At 41.4% G+C, this 14155-nt stretch overlaps 1 protein-coding gene across 1 annotated transcript in view; it reads left to right on the forward strand.

The window, feature by feature from the left end:
• The window catches only part of LOC109913024 (Down syndrome cell adhesion molecule-like protein 1 homolog), a 554371-nt gene that overhangs the window by 519 nt on the left and 539697 nt on the right, over nt 1-14155 (forward strand). The window lies entirely within an intron of this gene.

The raw sequence follows: 14155 nt of genomic DNA on the forward strand, positions 1-14155 counted from the left end.
TTGTATTGAGGGTGGTTGTATTGAGGACGATTATATTGAGGGTGGTTGTATTGAGGGTGGTTGTATTGAGGGTGGTTGTATTGAGGATGGTTGTATTGAGGGTAATTGTGTTGAGGATGGTTGTATTGAGGACGATTATATTGAGGGTGTTTGTATTGAGGGTGGTTGTATTGAGGGTGATTGTATTGAGGGTAATTGTATTGAGGACGATTATATTGAGGGTGATTGCATTGAGGGTGACTGCATTGAGGGTGACTGCATTGAGGGTGACTGTATGATTGAGGGGGGAGAAGTGACTCCCGGCTATGTAATGTAGTGACCATATTACGATTTATAGATTGTGTCAATGATAATCAGAGCCTCGGGTACACAGTCTTGCAATATCTTTTTAAAAGAAGCAGTTTCTTGCTTTTAGCACAAGGGGATAGCAATGACCGAAGGACCCAATTTTCCGGGAAAAATGCATGTTTTTTTTATTTTGTCTTTGTGATGAAAATTGAATCGAATTAATTTATTTCCCCTTCAGATGCCCAGGCGTTTTGCTTCCGAGTGCCTCATTTTCCATTCATTGTTGGTCCCTTGTTCGGAGTGTTTGGTTTGGGTGCTGAGTACTCAGCTCCGGACCCTCTCCAGGACCAACAGCACCTCGGTCCCCACCCCCCCACCCCCTCCATCCCAGCTCGTCCGCGCCTCACGGGGTAACTCTCTCCCCCCTCCATCAGGCAAGCGCTGGTTTTGGGGGGGAGGTGGGGGGAGATTTGGAGCGAAGACCTCCATGTGGAGAGTGAGCTGAAAGATCGGTTGGACTGAGTTGACACGCAGAGTAGCCCATTCCCGGGAAACTGTGCGGCCGGCTTTCAGTAGTCGACACTTGGCTGCTCGCTTCGGAGTCAAACCCCATTTCTACCCAAATTCTGGGCTCCATCCAGGACCCCTCTCCTCCAGGCAGACCCAGCGCCCGGAGAGTGTCCAAACAGAGAGAGAGCGTGAGACAGAGGTACAGCCTTTTCCTAGCGGGGACACACATTTGGAAGTATTAACAGTGCCATCTCTGATGGACTTGTCTCTGAATGATGAATTCCTGCAAGGTGCAATGAACTGAAAATTCTCAAATACTCTGTTGCAGTAGAATCGCCAGTGCGCTGTAAAGGGAAGGCTAAAACAATGCAAATATTGATAGTGCAGAATCGGGTAACATCTTGTTCCAAAATCTCTGCAGATTTTGAGATCATTTGATACCAGCAGGGAAGAACAGAGATCTCTCTCATCCTGTTCGCTAAAGTAACGACAATTGGACAAAATTCCTCTCTCCGTTAGACTCAGTGTTACTAGTCCACCAGCGTCATGCACGCCTTTCATTTATCGATATAGTTCTTAATGAAGCATCTTTGCAAGCTTTTTAAAAAAAACTTACCTTTGACGCAAAATCTTCAAATGCACTTTGAGGAAATAGATTTTTGCAAATAAGTGGAAACTGCCTGAAATGAAATATGTTCTTTCTCTGTCTGTGCTGTGTCTGTCTCTCTCTATCTGTCGTTACCTTCCTGCTTCTCACACCACTCCACATGATGGGAAGTGCTCAGATGTGTTTGCACGTGTTGCCGAGTTTAGATGCTACCCGGAATAATTCTCAGAAAACGCGGCGCAGTCTGACCCTGTCAGAACCGATGGAAAATAATTGCTTTTATTTTCGCTTGACAACGGCAAACCCCGGTGGGAATTTGTCAAGGTTTGCTTGGGACGGTGCATATAGTCAGATGCGAAATGGGCAAATCCCTAATTCTAAATAATTTGGGCTCCCAGTTCGCTTCTCGCTGTTTAATGTATAAGTGGTCACCCTGTCGGTTTCTACACTAATACTATCGCTTCCCGTAGACTCACCCGCTATGTTTCATATAGAATTTCTTTTATCCGTGATTTGAAGGGGATTCAGGGAAGTAAGAGACAATTTAAAATGATGAAGTTAGCAGATGTTGTGGAAATGAATTCAGATTAAACAAAAAGTGTCCGCTCATTTCTATTGAATTTCTCACTTTACAATGGTCAACCCAGTTTGAATTGTGAACGGTCGTTTACTGGAGTCCAGTGTGATGTGGTACATTGTATAATCCAACTTTAGAGCTTGAAAGCTAGAGTTGTTTTCAGTGATACTTAAATGCATCATTCTTGAGAAATATATCAATCGCAAACAATGAATAATCAGTCTCCATCATTCTAAGATCTGTTTATGAACAAAAGATCAAAGGACACCTTTATATAACAAGATGGAGTTACTGCACATCAGCATTTGTAATCTTACCAGATTGCGAATGGGAATTAGAATAGGTAAATGCACAATGGTAAATAACCCCTTCCATCTCGAGTATTTATTTGGATGTTTTGCTCCAGAATGTATTTTTCCTACAAGTTGGTACACAGACTCTGCGCTGACACACACAGCGCGCTATATGTGCCTCTGGGGATTCCCCTTTTGTTAGACAATAGAGTGGAGGACTTTCCATTTGGCCTCCCCTCTGGTGTTGCTGTTTTGAAGTATGGGCACACATGGGGCTGATATAAGCAGCCTACTTATCAAAATAGAGAGCTGGAAATCTCCCCATCCACCCCAGACATTTGTGTGTGCATTTTTCGCATCCATACAGGATAGCAACTGAACTCGGTTTATTGTAAATTAGGCTGAAATCTGAATATTTGTTTCCTTTGCTGAGAAATATTGTGTTTTAATTTAGTTTTGGACACAGCATAATGATATATACATAGGTTGAGAGGGAAGAGGTGCTATCTAAGTGAGGTGGGGGTTGGTGAGACAATGGAATCTGCTGGAATTATTGCAGTGGATGTCAGTATATAAACTACAGCTGCTAGAAATCTGAAACCAAAACAGAAACTTAGCAGGTCTGGCAGCATCTTTGCAGAGAAAACAGAGTTAATGTTTCGGGTCTGGTGTCCCTTCTTCAGAACAGCTTTTTGTTAGCTAAAGTCATGTTGGGCTAATCTCTGTGCATGCCCACCCTCAAATCACTGAGATATTGTTAATCAACTTGTTCAGACATGTCATGACACATCTCTGGAACAGTGGGACTTAAATTCTGGCCTTCTGGCCTCCTGGCCCAGAGGTAGGGACACTACCGCCATAAGACCCTTGTAAACAAAGTTGCAAAGGGAAGTAAAGTTTGTTGGTGACAGTATTCCAACAGAAGAGTGTCAACATGATAGGCATGCAGAGCACGAAGGTTAGGAAAATCATAAATGATTGTTTTCTATAAATCCTGTGGGCATTGGTGCCAAAGTCCATAAATAGGACCCATCCTTTCTTGCTCTGAATTACAGGCTGTGCAATGAAACTGTCCACGTCTGTTTTAATGCAACAAAGTGTCTGTTGGTGTCATCTCAGGGGGCATTTAAGAATGAGCCTCATTGATGTGGGACTGGAATCACATAAAGCCAGGCTTCCTCCATCCTAAAGGATAATGATTCAGTTGAGATGTTACGACAATCTAACAGTTTCATTGTCACTTTTATTAACATCAGATTTTATTGAAATTGAAATCTAATTCTGCATCTGGTGGTGAAAGTTTGAACTCATATTTGCTCGATTCTTAGCCCTGACCTCTGGATCACTAGTCCAAAAACATAACCAACAACACTGTACATTCTGCTTGTATTTCATATTTGCTGGTTTGTCTATATGAGCTTTGTTGTCCTAAATATTATTAAAGGCTATTTTTAGTGCTGTTGCCTCAACTGAGGAGAAATTTTTAAGATGAACATCAACATTTGTTAGCATTAACAGCTTGACAGATGGCTAATTTAATGGAATAATGGACTTAAATAATGTGGCTACAGTAGCTCCATGCCATTTATCTAAATAGCCCATGAAGTAAAAAGAGTGAATACTCCTGCTCACTATCTGCATTTGTACTGAGCTCCCCATGGAACAGAGTGTTTATCAAGGTGGACTATTTTGGAGAACAGAGAAACCAAAAGAGTTTTTAAGGTACCATCAGCCATGCCAAGTCAATGGGTTTTAGACAATAGTTTCATAGAACGGAGGAATTGAGGCTGAAAAATGTCCTTTGTTGGTAAGAGTGGAAGATGTTGCAAATGAACAATGTGCGTGGGTTGGGCCAAATGTCAAGCTAATGGAACAGACACCTCACAAATCCTGATGGAGAGAAGGATGTTGAGGTTGATTTGCTGAAGCATGGGGATCTAGTTTAACTGAGAGATAAATGGCTGTGAAGCACGTGATTAGTTCCTTTACTGTTTTTCTGTTCAGAATTGTTCTTAGTAGTTTCTTGTTCCTTCAGTTAGATGTCACCTAATTTAGCAGGTGCTTGGTTAGCTTTGTTGGTTGGCTAGCTGTCTACAGTGTAAATTGATATCAGCAGTGTGGGTTCAATACCTACACCCGCTGAAGTTACCACAAAGAGCTCTCCTTTTCAACCTCTCCGCTCACCTGAGATATGGTGATCCTCATGTTAAACCACCACTAGACATCTCAGTAATGAAAGATCAACTGGTAGGACTGTGGTAACTCGACTTAATTTAGCTACTCTGCCTTGGTATTTATGTCTGAGTGGTACACTTAGCTGTTTTTTGCCCTGGTTTTTATTTGAAGATTAGTAAGGGAGACCTACCTTAAGAGATGCTCTTTGGGGGTAAAGTCACAATAGTCCGAGAGGACTATAGAGCTGCTCTCTCATGAGAGAGACCACTGGTGGGGATTTAAAATGAGTGTCACCATGGCTCGGGTAATGTCAAATACATAGGACCTTCATTGGTGAGATCAGCTGGTACAGGAATTAAACCAGCACTGTTGGTGTCTCTCTGTAACACAGACCAGCCAGCTGAGCTAACCAAAGCATGCTGACTATTTTCAATCATTGGAGGGACAAATTAATAATGTCGACATTGCGAAGGTTATTGTTTTGTTCACTGAAGGTATTTAATTTTGCCTCTCTAGAGACCATGAGGTGTTAAGAATTTGGGTGTAAGATGCAGTGAGAGTACTGTCCATGGTGATGATTTGAAGCTTGCTCCAGGAGGTGGAAATAGCCATTATTATTGGCTGCAGATAAGCTGAATGGCTCACTCGTATGAGCAGGATAACAGTGCAGTTTGTTTATTCACTGGCCAATGTGAACATCTCTGGTGTACTGTTCAGAAGGAGCTTCACATTGTCAATTCTGAATAACTGCGCATTCATAACAGATTTTTTTTCTGATCCAGCTGTTAAAGAAACATAGAAGATAGAAGCAGGAGGAGGCCATTCAGCCCTTTGAGCCTGCTCCACTATTCTTCACAATCATGGCTGATCATCCAACTCAATAGCCTTATCCTGCTTTCTCCCCAAACTTCTGATCCTATTCGCCCCAAGTGCTATAGCTAGTTGCCTCCTGAATACATTCAATGTTTTGGCATTAACTACTTCCTGTGGTACTGAATTCCACAGGCTCACCACACTTTGGTTGAAGAAATGTCTCCTCATCTCCGTCCTAAATCATCTACCCCGAATCCTCATACTGTGACCCCTGGTTGTGGACACACCCACCATCAGGAACATCCTCCCTGCATCTACCCTGTCCAGTCCGTTTAGAATTTTATAAGGCTTTATGAGATACCCCCTCATTCATCTGAACTATAGCGAAAACAATCCTAACCTAGTCTATCTCTCCTCATACGTCAGACCCACCATCCCCGGAATCAGCCTGGTAAACCTTTGCTGCAGTCTCTTGAGAGCAAGAGTATCCTTCCTCAGAAAGAAGACCAAAACTACACAAAATATTCCAGGTGTGGTCTCACCAAGGCCCTGTACAACTGCAATAACACATCCCTGCTCCTGTGCTCGAAACCTCTCACAATGAAGGCCAACATACCATTTACCTTCTTTACCACCTGCTGCACCTGCATGCTTACCTTCAGCAACTGGTACACAGGGACACCCAGGTCCCACTGCACACCCCCCTCTCCCAATTTGCAGCCATTCAGGTAGTAACCTGCCTTCTTCTTTTTGCTTCCAAAGTGAATAACCTCACATTTATCCAAATTGTACTGCATCTGCCATTGATTTACCCACTCACCCAACCTGTCAAGATCATGCTGAAGGATCTCTGCATCCTCGTCACAGTTCACCCTCCCATCCAACTTGGTACCACCTACAAACTTGGAGATGTTACATTTTGTTCCCTCATCCAAATCATTAATATATATAGATTCCATCTGACAATATAAATGGGGAATTTGATGAAAAACTAGGTTCCTGGGCAATGTTGCTGAACCCTACTCATACCGTGAAATGAATGCCTGTATAAATAGACTGTAAGAATAATATTTAAGGGTGAGTCAGTGTATCTCTGTGAAAGGGAGATCCACATTTCATATTCCATAGTAAGTAATAACAATAATGTCATTAAAAGTAGGCTAATGAATGATTAACCATTTGCACATTCTCCCTGTGTCTGCGTGGGTTTCCTCTGGGTGCTCTGGTTTCCTCCCACAGGCCAAAGATGTGCAGGTTAGGTGGATTGGCCATGCTAAATTGCCTATAGTGTTCAGGGATGTATAGACTAGGTGGGTTATAGGGGTATGGGTCTGGGTGGGATGCTCTGAGGTTTGGTGTGGACTTGTTGGGCCAAAGGGCCTGTTTCCACACTGTAGGGATTCTATGATTCTATGAACCATATCATGAGCTGATAGAGAAGCTATTTCTGAAGTAGGAAATGCCTTAAAATTAGAGATGGGTGACTACAGTTGATGCCACGGACCACTTCTTCCTACAGTGTTCATGGAAATCTGGAATTCTCTTCCCTACTGAGCTGTTGACGTTTGAGGGCAGGATGAGAGGGCAGGTATGGGAAGGGGTGATCCAATTGAAAATTCCAAAATGGAGATTGATGGATTTTTAGCCAAAGCTGATAGGGGAAATGGGAAAAAGGTGGCTAGACGCATGTAAGTTACATGATCCAGTTGAACACTGGAACAACTTGAATGGGCCAAATGGCTTATTCCTGTTCCCAAGTTCCTAATTAACACTCAAAGGGCAAATCTAAATGAGTAAATACAGAGTGCTCTGCTTAGAGAATTAATATATATGCGTGATAGTTGTCACTTTCATTGTTAGTCACGGGCTAGATCCCCTCCTTAAGTAATCAATGCCCATAGATGATGGAATACCTGTCCAATGGGAAGAAGCCTTAAATGCAAGTCCATTGTCTGATGACTAATGGCTGAAATGAAAGCTTGTGGGACACAAGATAAAGTTGTAAATTGGATTTTTAATCTGATAGATAATGGGAGACAGAAGGTAGTTATTATTGATAAAGATTCTAATTGGGCAGCTGCGATTGTCAGAGTCCTGTGGGGATTCATTCTGAGCCCCTGTAGTAAATAATAATGACATTTGTCGGGTGATTGCTGCTGGAATGTTTGTGAGTGACAGTAAATGCTGTGGGAAAGTAAAGTGTTTGAGGAAAATGATGCAGTGATATTGTTCAAGAGAAATCCAGAGACACTGAATGACTGGGTGGATGAATGGAGAGTGTCATTTAATATTGAGAAATGTAAGGTAATGCATAAGGCAAGGCTATTTTGGGTGCATTGTCCAAATATTGAAACCATTGTATGGCAGCCAATAGTTGGCACAGCCCATATAAAATCAGAGAGGATGACAATCTGACACAGAACCCAATATAGAAACCCTGATGAGGGCATGCAACATCTTAAAGCCTCCCCACAGAGGAAGATGAAAAGAATAAGCCCAGGAAATCTGTTTAATAATGGGAAAGACAAGGGCATGGAGATATTTTCATGATAGATGTTATCATTAGATAAAGAAACTAAACAGTAAGTGGAAGAAAACCTGAGTATCTTTTCTTGGAGCTAATTTCACATGGAAATAGACTTCCCAAACAATTCAGTAAACGTTGAACTATTCAAAACGAAAGGAAAAAGTTATTTAACTCAAAAAGATTCAGAAAGACAGAAGCTTACTAACTGTACATTTGGATAAATGGAGATGAATGAAACGAATGACGTTTTGAATAAAAAATGATAGATCACCAAGAATGGAAAGGCTTGGGGTGGGCCACTTTGATTCAGAAAGTTGCCCAGTTAACTCTGCATTAGCAATGTCCCGCAGCACGAAAATCAATATTATACTTTACAGAGTAGAATCACAGAGATATACAGCATGGAAACACGCTTTGGTGCAACAAGTCCATGTCGACCCGATATTCTAAATTAATCCAATCCCATTTGCCAGCAATTGGCCCATATCCCTCTAAACCCATCTATTCATGTACCCATCCAGATGCCTTTTAAATGTTGTAATTGTCCCAGCATCCACCACTTCCTTTGGCAGCTCATTCCATACATGCACCACCCTCTGAAAATGTTTCCCCTTAGTTCCTTTTAAATCTTTCCCCTCTCACCTTCGGCATACGTCCTCTAGTTTTGGACTCCCCAACCCTGGGAAGAAGACTTTTACTGTTCACCCTATCCATGCCCCTCATGAATTTATAAACCTCTATAAGGCTACCCCCCAGCCTCTGGTACTTCAGGGAGAATAGCCCCAGCCTATTCAGCCTCTCCCTATAGGTCAAACCCTCCAACCCCAGCAACATTGTGTAAATCTTTTCTGCACTGTTTCAAATTTAACAACATATTTCCCATGCCAGGGAGACTACAATTGAATACAGTATTCAAAAAGTGGCCTGACCAATATCCTGTACAGTTGCAACATGACATCCTAACCCCTATACTTAATGCATTGACTGTGCTATTTTTCTATGCACCACAATTGTCATTCCATCGTCCCTCTAGGTATGTCAGTCACATTATGGGCAGTTTGTCCCTTGGCTTCTTGTTCACTGGGACCTGGATCAAGACTGCCTAGAAGTATTCACAGGTATGGCCTTTTTGTTCCTTTAGTCTCAAAGATTAGAGCTCTGATCAGAAAGCTCATTGACACAGCTATGGGACATGTACTAAATGCAAAAACCAAATCAAGTTGCTGGATTCTTCCATGTATTCTGTTCTTGGATAATAAGAAATTCAGCAATTGGTGATTGCTGAATAGAGATTTGCAACAAGCAACCTTGGTTTGTCCCACTTTTGCAATGAGTATTGTTGGTCTCAATTAAGTCCATAGCTTGTTCAAGATGTCCTGACACAAATACTGAGTTTTTGTCACTAAATTCATGACTATACTGGCAGTCATTGTTGTACTTGGATTTTCAATCAGAAACTTGGAAGAAGTGTTGTCTCCTGAAATTTGTAATGAATATTCAGCCAGTGAGACATCTATCAGGACTCAAGCTGTACATTTGATTTTTGTATTTAGTACATGTCCCATAGCAGTATCAATTGGATTAATTTAGGGGCAGCATGGTGGCTCAGTGGTTAGCACTGCTGCCTCACAGCGCCAGGAACCCAGGTTCTTTTCCATCCTTGGGCGACTGTCTGTGTGGAATTTGCACATTCTCCCCGTGTCTGCGTGGGTTTCCTCCAGGTGCTCCGGTTTCCTCTCTCAGTCCAAAGATATGCAGGCTGGGTGGATTGGCTATGCTAAATTGCCCATAGTGTTCGGGGATGTGTAGATTAGGTGGGTTATAGGAGGATGGGTCTGGGTGGGATGCTCTGAGGGTCAGTGTGGACTTGTTGGGCCAAAGGGCCTGTTTCCACACTGTAGGGATTCTATGATCTATAATATCACCCTCTCTGCTTTTGGATATTTTAAACACTAGATTTGCAGACCCCAGTATTTAGCATAGGAAATTGAAATAGTTGCATTGTAGTTGGGTTGTAAAGTTTATTCATTGTTGGTGCAGTGCAAATGTGGCTTTTCTGTCATTCTGAAACATCTACATTTTTATTTATTAATTCATTCACGGGATGTAGGTGTTACTGACAAAGCCAGTATTTACTGTTCAAACCTAATTTCACTTTGTAAGGTGAACCACTTTCTTGAACCACTGCAGTCCACCAAGGGTGTTGATGCACCCACAAAGCTGTTAGGAAAGGAGTTCCAAGATTTTGATTCAGTAACAGGGAAGGAATGTGATACATTTCCAAGTTAGGAGGGTGCATGGCTTGAAGGAGATTTTGCAGGTGGTGGTGTTCCCATGGACCTGCTGCCCTTATCTGAACATTGACTCTGCAAGTGTAAATATACTCTTTTATCTGCTATCTTTTACCTTTGTAAGTTTGTCCACCCACCACCAATTCCCCATCGTCAGTCCCAGTATCCTATGGTACTGACTTCCAGAGGTGCATCTCTGAGATGTAGCACCAGGGCCATCGATCCACACCATGTGAATGACTAGGGATTGTTTCCTCATAAAGTTTTTTGTAGCTCGGGTTGTGGATGAGGTTGTACACTTGCTCGCTGAGCTGATGTGTTTGGTTGCAGACGTTTCGTCATCCTGCTAGGTAACATCGTCAGTGCGCCTCTGGTGAAGCGTTGGTGTTCTGTCCCAATGAACATATTGAACTGGACCCGATATACAAACTACTGAAAAACAGAACCAGAAGTAATGCCAACCACCCCAGCAAACCGAGGCTTTTAAATAACAAGCGGGACAGAACACCAAAGCTTCATCGGAGGCACACTGATGAAGTTACCTAGCAGGGTGACGAAACGTTTGCAGCCAAACACACTGGCTTGGTGAGCAAGCTTACAACCTCAATGTTTCCTCAGTAATTTTCTGCAAATCTAGGCTTACTGTCTCTTTTGGAATTTACAGAGATGCAAACATTGATAAAAACGAAAGTTTGTTGACACAATTGTCGCACATCGGGCAGGATTAACATAGACTATATGATGTCTTCAAAAATTGCCCTGGTTGATTTATAGTAGTGTTTCCTTATTTGAAAAAGACGGATGTCCACAGAGTCCCTAATAAAGGTAAAGTTGCCCCCAGAAGAGCATTCTTATTAGAGAGAGACAACTGGTGGTGGTTTAACTGGAAGGTCACTTCACTTCAGGTGCCAGGCAAAGTTGAGAATGTGGGCTTGGCATAGAAATCTCAGCTGGAACAAGAGCTGAACCCACACTGTTGGCATCACTGTGCACCACAAACCAGGTGACCAGCCAAGTGAGCTAACCAACCCCAACAAGTTCCAACTGATGACTTCATCAATATTTCTGAAAAATTGCAATTGTAGTACATTGCAAGATTTGACTATTTTATTACAAGCGCCTGTCTGCAGCCCCTCTATTGTAGGGAGGAGTAAATGAAGTGAGTTCAATAATGGCTGTCTGCCATTAGCCATCTGTTAGTCACACTAAGTGTAATACACACCAGAAAGATGACAATGAGACTGAGATGAAATCTTCATTTACATTTCATTTGAGAAATTAAAGACTGAACAACATTGTTGTACATTTTTGGAACTCCTAAAGTTGATTTTAAGCAAATTGAAAGGTTGCTCTACGTGTACATTGTGTTCAGGTACACAATGAGTCAGTACGCTATGTAATTGAAGAAATTGCACTGAGGCATACTCGAAGACAATGAGAGAATTCAACTCCAACAAAGAGGACTGGCATAACCATGAACAAAGGTTATACATTTTGAAAATGAATAAGGTAGAAGATGAAGATAACTAAATGATTTCCTCACCATGATAGGACGCGATGTTTTGAGATAGTTTCTAACCAATATTGCCTGTGAGATCTCGGTATTGTGCACTATTCTGAAATTAATGATATCGGGACTGAAATCATGGCGTCACTAAGTGTACAATTGCACTGAGATTTGCAAACTCTGAAAGCAATCGGTTGCTAAGTGAAACTGTTACTTTCTTGAATTAAAGAAACTCTTTCTTCATTGTGGGTATGGGGTGAACTTAGAAATCAACCTTAGAGTTACATTGTAGGTGGCTTTAAGATCAATAAAATCCACACTAAATTTGTGAACAAGCAGGGCAATAAGCTGATATGGAAGGAGGCCTGCAATGGCATAACGAGATATTTATACATTGAAAGGGAGCTCTTCTCCTGGGCCAACAGGGGAGATGTATCGGATTTCATTGAAATGCAGGCCAACAACAAGGTCTCAGGGTCAGAATTATTGGTATGGTCACCACCAGCCTTTGAAATGCTTCCATATTGAGGCCAAGTGCTCTGCCTTTTTCAGTGTTGGTCACATCCAGATGGCATGTGAGAACAGAGGACACAGTAATACTAAGGTTGCAGTCATGCACCGTGTTGAGGACATGGTAGATCTAAAGATAGCGATGGCATCTGGAAATCCTCAAACAGGTTGAGTTTGCTTACGTCTGACATCAATAGCAAAGTAAGAGAAAAGCAAGACAAGGTGAAGATATATTATGATACAACAGGCAAGAACCTTGAAAAATCACTAATCTGGGTGATCAGGAGAAGTATTGTAGTTGGAGCTATTGTGAAGAGACTTGTCTCATTCACATATCTGGTGAAGATTGGAGGGAAAAATCTGCCTATGTCATATTTCATTTGAATAAAAGAGGAAATTTGAAGAAGGGAAAGCATGAGAAACCTCCTATAATCCAAATTACTCCAACACAATGAGTCAGTACGCTTTGTACGCTAAATTGCCTAAAGTGATGTTCAGGAAGAAAATGAAAGTCAAAAAAAAACTACAAGTTTGCTGATACAACAGAAACCACTCGTAGGGCAAAGTAAGTGAGGGTCTTTGATTAACAGAAGTCAAACATTGTCACAGTCCCAACTGTTACATGGACTTGGTAGTCAGAATCAAAGTTCAGGATTGGCACAGTCTGAGATGTTGAGAGATCAGATTGAGCAAACTGAAAATGAGAGAAGATACTCAGATAGGAAGAGAAAGAAGCCAGATAGGTTAATTGATAATATGTAGGAAAGATGAAGAAATAAGTTTCATTATTGCTTGCCAAAAATATTTTTGTAATACTCACTGGCATTTAGCAAAACCATTTCTATTTCACAGGTAAATTACTCTGCACTACTGGTCTGATGTTTTGGTTTAGCTACTGTAAAAACAAGTATGCAACTCAATTTGTTAATTTTTAAGGTATTTTTGATGTTGGTTTAGTCATATCGTATTCTGGAAAATTAATGAAATGTATAATTTTGCATTTTAATTGAGTATCTTTTTTTTATTATGGGATTGGAGTGTTATATATTGCAAGATCTGTGCAGTTTGTGATGATACCCTCTCTGCTGCTCTTTCTGTTGGGGAGGTGTAAATAAAGCTAGTCCATTAATGGCTGCCTGTAGTTGAGCATCTGTTAGTCTTACTGCAATGTACAACAGTGCTCATTTCATAATATGGTGCCTGAAGATAGTTTATTTAGTAAGCAGAGAATCTGTATTGGGTCACTTGCCAGTGGCTGTCAACATTGGTCAAGTTATAGTTGATAGCTTTAATCAGCAAAATTTACCCATTCTGGTGCACAAGGATGTGATTCAGCTACCAAGCTGGATTGATACCATTGTCAACAGGAACCATGTGTTTTGACTTCACTCACCGGGCCTCCTCTTTGTAATCTGTCATGTTCTTTGTGGTTCTCAACATCCACGAGAAACGACTCCTTTAAAATTGGACCATTTGTTACAGAGTTCTAGAAAAAAGAAAGATCTGTGACAGGGGTTTTTGATGATGGGGTAGCTAATGAGGAAGCATTTGGCAATGTCATGTGTGGCCTCATATTGATTATACAGTTATTGCCTGGATTTGATGTAAGAGTTCTGACTTTTTATGTTTACTGGTGTCAAGCAAAATTTGAAGCTAGAGCGAGCAAATGGAGACAAATATCGACAAAACTCTCACCGTGACGTAAGGATCTCATTTTTGATGTTATTTGTCAGTTTTCAAGTTGTCAACAGGTGGCTAGAAAGTAAAGAATAATGAGTTGGTCACCAAACTCACAACAGCAGATGAAAGATAGAAGGAAATGCAATGTTGGACAGGCAGCTATCGAACAGAGCCAGATTGCAGGCAGGCTTTTTGAGCTTAGCTGTGCTTATGACCATCAGTTCTAATGTTCTTAATTCTAATCCTCTATGTCCATTCTGACTTTGCCATTATCCTGTATAGATCATTACACAAAGAAAAGACATTACAACTGGGTTTTCTTCAAGAATTGCATAGCAGCCTACAAAATGGCTTAATCCATGTTCCAGTTTTTGGAA

The sequence above is a fragment of the Rhincodon typus genome, chromosome 32 (assembly GCF_021869965.1).
Source record: "Rhincodon typus isolate 14 chromosome 32, sRhiTyp1.1, whole genome shotgun sequence".
NCBI classification, from domain to species: Eukaryota; Metazoa; Chordata; class Chondrichthyes; order Orectolobiformes; family Rhincodontidae; genus Rhincodon; species Rhincodon typus.